Here is a 7,472-nt window from a genome sequence, read left to right as displayed (position 1 = left end):
AATCAAGAAATTTGAAGGGTTGGGACGAGTCGATCATTCATTTAAAAATGTCTTACAATGATCAATCCAACCCAACTCTATGAGAGTCGCGAACCGGCTCTTTTTCTTCTTCATTTTTGTAATTGTATTGTTTTCAACTTCTTATAAACTATATACGTCTTAAAACTTCAATTATTTTAATTCAAATTAAATATAACATTTTTGGCTCATGAGTCGTACCTGGCAAATCTCAAGAGACGAGGGCTTATATGAATCGAACTCAAAAAAGGGCAATTTCAAATATATACAATAAAACAATTAGCTTGCAACAAATATAGCCATATTTTATTTATATAAAAAAAAACAAAAATCTTAGGAAATATATAGTGACTATACAAGATAGCTTGTCAAAAGTTATAGAAAGTAATTATTAACTATACAATACAGCTTACTTATACATAAGTTATACACTAACTATACATTATGATGCACTCAAAAAAATTGAACATAGTTTACTTATACATGAAATATACATTGAGTACATGAAGTATACATCGACTATTCAATCTCGATCAACTCAAAATCACCTCCAAATGGTACCAAAATTTAGATATGAAATCATTTCGACATTTTAAATCTTTTGATATATAATCCGTTCGCAACGATTCATATTTGTGGTACGTCAATTTTAAAATAAAATAAAAACTAGAAGAAGAAGAACTGAAAGAAGAATCTGATAAAGAAGCTGGAGAAAATTGAAGGAAAGGTATCCTTTAAGTTTTAAATTAGTTATTGGTGACTATATTGGCCAACAAAAGGTCAAACATACTTAAATACTAAATTAAGTTCATTGTGGACTCAATTAACATTTTCAAAACTTATAATCTTTTTAAAAATACAAAACAATTCCCCTACTAAATAAACAAACTTTCCACTCCCTTCCCCTCTATCAAACGTTCTCTTCACTCTGCTGCAGAAAATTTTCATACTTCCCAAAAATTAAAAATTGCTTCGATTGGGACAATCAATTTCTCCGGTAACTTTCAACTTCCGACCGCCGTACTTTGAACTTTCGATTATTCTATTCTAACCATCCAAAGGAACAACAATTTGCAGGTAAAGCTTTATTTTTTTGAAAAAAATTAGGGCTTTTTAGGTTTTTTTTTTTTTTTGAATAGCTGTACAATTTGCATATACTCTTCCCTCAAGAGCTGCCCAGGTTTTGTGTGATTCATGTTGAGACAATGAAGCTTTTGCTTGTTTATGCTTTAGGAAGTGGACCAACTGATTGTTCTAGGAAGAGCAAATCGACTATCCCCACCCTATGCTGTAGGACAGTTTTTGGCAAGATTTGATTTTTATTTGGTTTTTTGTTTTTTGGGGTACTTGGAGAGGATTAGTGGGGTTAGTTGATAATTTAGGTGAGATGGGGAAGAAAAGGGGTTTGCCCAATTGGGTTCCTAATGGGTGGAAGGTGGAGGTTAGAACACTCAAGAAAGGAAAGAAAGTAAAGGTGTCCCTGCTTTCTTGTTTATTCCTCTTTTCTTAATCTTACATTTGTTTTTGTTGTATTTTGCTTTTGGGATGATAAAGATTGATTATTTTTGTTCTATTCATTTATGATCTTTCATTGCAACTATTTTTGGCTTAATCTATACTAATATGATACAAAATCATAAATTTGCTTCCCATAACTATTTACCTGATTATGTAACTAAGGGCTACTACTTTGTGTCTTCTCCTTGTTGGATAAATTAGCAAGTTTAATGTCATGCTTCATCTGTATAGACAAACTAGGCAAAGTAATTGAACTTAGTAATGAATACTTTGTTGAGATGCATGCAAGCTGATCTAAACATCAATATGAGAAAAAAAAAGAAAAAAGGGGCAAGTTTTGGGAGTTAGTCTTCTTGCTCTAAACAAGGTTTTAATTGAAGAGGTGCTAGTTGCTTTTATGGCTGAAGTAGGTAAAGAATTCAACATGCACTTTTTTGTTGAACCTTGTAATGCCTAGACAATATAAGTATATGAAATGTCCTAGTTTTGGTAAAAAGTTGATCTTATATTTATCTTTTGAAATTAACTACATTAGGGCCTCCTCTGTTGCAATAGATGACCTGTTTGTTACAATAGATGGGTTATTTGTTGCAACAAGTGGATTATCTGTAGAATATTATATTATGTTGAATTTATTAAATTTATTGCTATCTTTTTTTAATGATGCACAATTGATTGTAAGTTTTTTCATTTTTTCTATTTGTAGAAAAATGGCTTCCAAAAGAAAAACAAGTGAATCAGTCTCTGATAAATCAAGTAAAGTAGCTAAAGTACAAACACCATTGGAAGAACTTGTCGTACAGAAACAGAAAGAAAATATGAAAATTGTAGAGGAGGTAGATAAAAATAAAGATGAAGAAGAAAAGGAAATAAATGATGAAGATGGCAATGATGAAGAAACTGAAAATGATAAAGAAGATGAAGAGAAAGGTGAAAAAGAAAGTGAGGAAGGAGATGAAGAGGATGGAGATGAAAATGAAAGTGATGAAGGAGATGATCTTGAAAGTGAGGAAGGAGATGAAGATGTTGTCAAAACTTTTAATATTGACAAGTTTCAGGTAGAGATGCCTATAGATGACCCTACAAATTTGACATGTGATTTTGTTGTAAAATCAGCCATGGACGCCAAATTTGATGCTTTTAGAACGATATTGATGAAAGTTGGAGGATTTCTTTAAGTCTAGCTGTTTTGGATACTTTCTTGATCTGCCGGAGGCTAACAATGCACGTTTTCAAATGAGCATGGTGTATGATCTTCTCAAGCACATGATCAAGTATAAGGGAGATGATGATGATGCTTTGGAGGATAAGAACAAGAAAATGGATGAGATTTTGATAAACTACTGTGGCATGCCAGTTTGTTTTGGCATGAAAGAATTTGCCATAGTGACTGGACTGAGATGTCATCCTCCTTCTAAACCTCTTACTAAAGTTGCACGCTTAAGAAAGCCAAGAGAAAAAAAGATATCTAAATTTGTCAAGGTTGGCAAGAAAGGTAAAAAGCCAGTCAAGACAGTCAACACCAAAACCAACAAAGGCAAAGAAAAACTAAATAATGAAATTGAGTTGTTGGCTATTATTGGACCTAGTTATAAAGCCAAAGATTTGATAGAAGATTTCCAGAGCAAAAAGGTTTTGAAAAAGCACAAAGAGCGATTGTGCTTAGTTTGGTTTGTGCATGCCATTTTATGGGCTAAAGACATCAGCAATGTCATATATCTTAGTTTGTTTGTGCTTGCTCGAGATTTGGATGCATTCAACAATTACCCATAGGGTAATGATAGTTATTTCTTGATTGTCGAGTATTTGGTGTCAAAGTTATCATCGAAGACTAACAATTTATATGGCTTTCCTTGGGCTTTCATGGTAAACTTCACCTCTAATTTTAGTATTTTATTTATTTGTGTTATTGAATAATTATTTTAAATATTTATTTTAATCATTTTTATATTTTTAGGCTTGGGCATTTGAAGCAATACCTTACTTCATGCAGCAATTTAATAATTACTCGAAAGAAATTTCTCAACCAAGGATTCTTAGGTGGTTGTCTGCCAAGAACAACCCAAAAATAAATTTCGTTGATCTCTTCGATCCTCCTCATGATATAGTAAGTCTTCTATAGAATAATATTTATTTAAATTAACTAATTATCTATTTTGCTTTCGTTTAGTTTTTTTCCAATAAATGACTTATCTATAATCATCTATTGCAATAAATGAGTCATCTGTTGGAAGAAAACATAAGAGTTTGCTACTGTTTTGCTTTTGCCCAATAGATGATTGATCTGTTACAATAAATGTGTCATTTGTTGCTATTTTATTTAGGTTCAACAGATGACTTATTTGTTGCAACAGATAGGTAATATATTGGACAAAATCTCAATCTTTTTGGTTGTTTTGCTTTCGTCCAACAGTTTACCAATTTGTTGCAATAAATGGGTTATCTATTGGACGAAATCTCAATAGCTTGATGTTGTTTTGCTTACTTCCAATAGATGACCTATCCGCTGCAACATATGAGTCATCTGTTGTAAGAAAATTTGATCATTTGCTACTATTTTACTTTTTTCCAATAGATGGCCCATCTGTTGCAACATATGGGTCATCTGTTAGAAATAGAATATCTAGGTAAATATTACAATAAATATTTTGTCTATTATAACTTATAGATTAGTTTTAATATAAACTATTTTTGTTTATAGACTGTACATCCATGGCTTGTTCCCACAGAACAAGAGTTGCAAATGTCATTCTTTTTAACTCTAGGAATTATTGACAAAAAATCAGACCCTACAGTGGATCTAATAAAAAAAGAATTGGTTAGAGCAACAACGATCAGAAGGGAAGCACATATTGTTTCTGGTGATGATATTGCATTAGATGTTGATGTTGGTGTTAATATTGGTGTTGATATTGGTGATGCTGGTGCTAAAAGTGGTGGTGAGCATGTTGATGATGTTGGTGATATATATGGTGGATTCACTCCTTTCAGTAGACATACCACATCTTCTGCTCTTTCTTCTAGCTCATGTACTACATGTAAATATGAAGAATGCAAGAACAAAGAGGCTTAGTTAATATCTACTGGTGAAGATGTGAAAAAGTCTCTTGATGCTCTTACTAGTGCTGTTAAGGATTTGATATCTAAGAGAGGTGTTATTCCATCAAGAAAAATTTATGAGTCATTCACACCATTGAAGATTAAGATGAGAAGAAAATCAATTTCCAAAATATTATCAAATATGAAAAAAAGTCAACAAATTACAACTACTCCCCTTCCTTGCAATGTTGAGTCATCTTCAGGAGCCATAGAAGAGCAGCAGAAGTTGTAGAGTGTATGAGTTGCTGAAGTCATATTTTGTAAGGTGAAGAACTTGATATGTTGTAATTGTTGATGACAATATTTTATATTTAATAGATGTCCAGTTATTTTATCATGAATTCTATTTTGTAAGCTGGAGAATTTTATATGAATTGTAATTCATGAACACTTAACTTATTTAGTTAATCATATTTTGTAATTGCCGATGATAATATTTTATATTATATAGATGTTCAGTTATTTTATCATGAATTCTATTTTATGCTTAGATTTGTAAAAAGTTAAATTATACTATTGAAACATATATTGCAACATGTTATAATATGTTGCAACTCATCTATTGCAACTGATGAATCATCCATTGCAACTGATTATTTTCAACAGATGGATCATCTATTGCAACAGATAATACATATTAGATATTTATTGTAACAGATTTCTATATTTGTTACAACAAATGATCATATTTATTTGATTATTTTCAACAGATGGATTATTCTATTGCAACAAAGAGGTTATCTATTGTAATTGAACTTATAATTGAACTTCATTTATCACTAATTATGGGTTAAAAAAGCATTCATATCAAAATAATCAATTGATCACTTTATTTAAGACCAATACAGTTAGTTGATCATGTAATTACTCTATAATGCATCGAAAATGTAATTGAACTTATTAATTGAAATGTAATTATAATTAAATAAGTTTATTTATCGCCAATTATGGGTTAATAAAACATTTCATATCAAAATAATCAATTGATCACTTTATTTAAGACGAATAAAATTAGTTGATCATGTAATTACTCTATAATGCATCGAAAATGTAATTGAACTTATTAATTGTAAGGTAATTATAATTAAATAAGTTTATTTATCACTAATTATGGGTTAATGAAACATTTCATATCAAAATAATTAATTAATCACTTTATTTAAGACGAATACAGTTAGCTGATCATGTAATTACTCTATAATGCAACAAAAATGTAATTGAACTTATTAATTGAAAGATAATTATAATTAAATAACTTTATTTATCACTAATTATGAGCTAATGAAGAATTTCATATCAAAATAATATAGAATCAATTGAAAATGATCAAACATATATGCTCATATGTTGCAACTGATGTTCATATATTGCAACATATGAAGCATTCATTGCAACAGATGAGCATATATGCTTGATTATTTTCATTGGATGGTTCATCTATTGCAACAGATAATACATATTAGATATTTGTTTTAACAGATTCTTATAATTGTAGCAACAAATGATCATATTTATTTGATTATTCTTAACATATGAATTATCTATTGCAATAAATAATGCATCTAATTCAAAATATGCAAAGTTTGTTGCAACGAATGAACATTACTAATATATTGTATATAATAAGTATGAACATATAAAATTAACCAAAATGAATTACAATTATCAGATTCATAACTAAATACAAAATAGCTATTTCACTATTATAATAATTATGAAGCATTTCAAACCGGGCATGTTGTTCCCTTGTGTCCAATATTTTTACATATTGAACACTTATTTTTTCTTGTTGAAAATGATTCTCCGACTCCACGCCTCATTTTCGTTCGCCTTCTTCCCGGTTTGCTTGGGTCAACATATAGAGGAGGTATTTCTCTCTCCAATATCTCCAAAGGAATAATCCAATAATCTTCAGGAGGCACCAAATTAATTTTCTCACAATATGCAATTATGTATTTTTCCATCGAATAATATGAAGACGAGTACTCATAGATCTGATTTCCAAAATGTGCACCATATTGGGATCGAAGCGCTGCCATAGCATGTGGACAAGGTATTTTGTCCAAGTCAAAAACTCTACATTTGCACATTCTTCTTTAAAGATCGACCGTGGCAACATCACCATGACCGTTGATACTAAACTTGTAATTGGCTATTTGATGGGCCAATAACTTATTTCCCAAAGTAATATTCTTTGATATTTATTTTTCCATTGAAGGAACAAATATGTTTGGTAAGTTGACCAACTTCATACGCCTTTCGTGAAATAATTTTGCAAATCTCATATTTATTTCGTCAAATAAAGCGACGATAGGAAATTCTCTTTCAACTTTAAACATTGCATTCACAGATTCAGCAATGTTTGAGGTCATAATATTATACCTATAAAAAAATAACTATAAGATATATAATTATATTAAACTTAAACAAGATACTCAATATATAATATTGTACCTATTTCCCGGGCAAAATGCCCTGCTCCATCTATGAAATCCAACTGATTCGAGATGTTCGGCTGCCTTGGGTACCATATCCCTTATCTGATTGAAATGGTCATAGAACTCAACTTTATTGTACGCTTTCGCTACATTATAAAAATGAGATACAACCTTTGCATTGTGAAAATTGTTTCGAATATTTTCTCCAAGGTGCCTCATGCAACAACCATAATGAGCTGATTGATACACAACTGAAACCATCTTTCAAATACTTGAATGCCTATCAGAAATTATGCATAGCTCATCGGTATCATCTACATAACTTCTCATTTGTTCCAAAAAATATCGATATGAGGCATCACATTCTTTATCCACTACACAAAAAGCCACCGAAAAAAT

This window comes from Solanum verrucosum, unplaced genomic scaffold (genome assembly GCF_900185275.1).
Source record: "Solanum verrucosum unplaced genomic scaffold, falcon-dt-bn FXZP01000276.1, whole genome shotgun sequence".
In the NCBI taxonomy this organism is placed as follows: Eukaryota; Viridiplantae; Streptophyta; class Magnoliopsida; order Solanales; family Solanaceae; genus Solanum; species Solanum verrucosum.
This window is presented reverse-complemented; position numbering follows the sequence as displayed.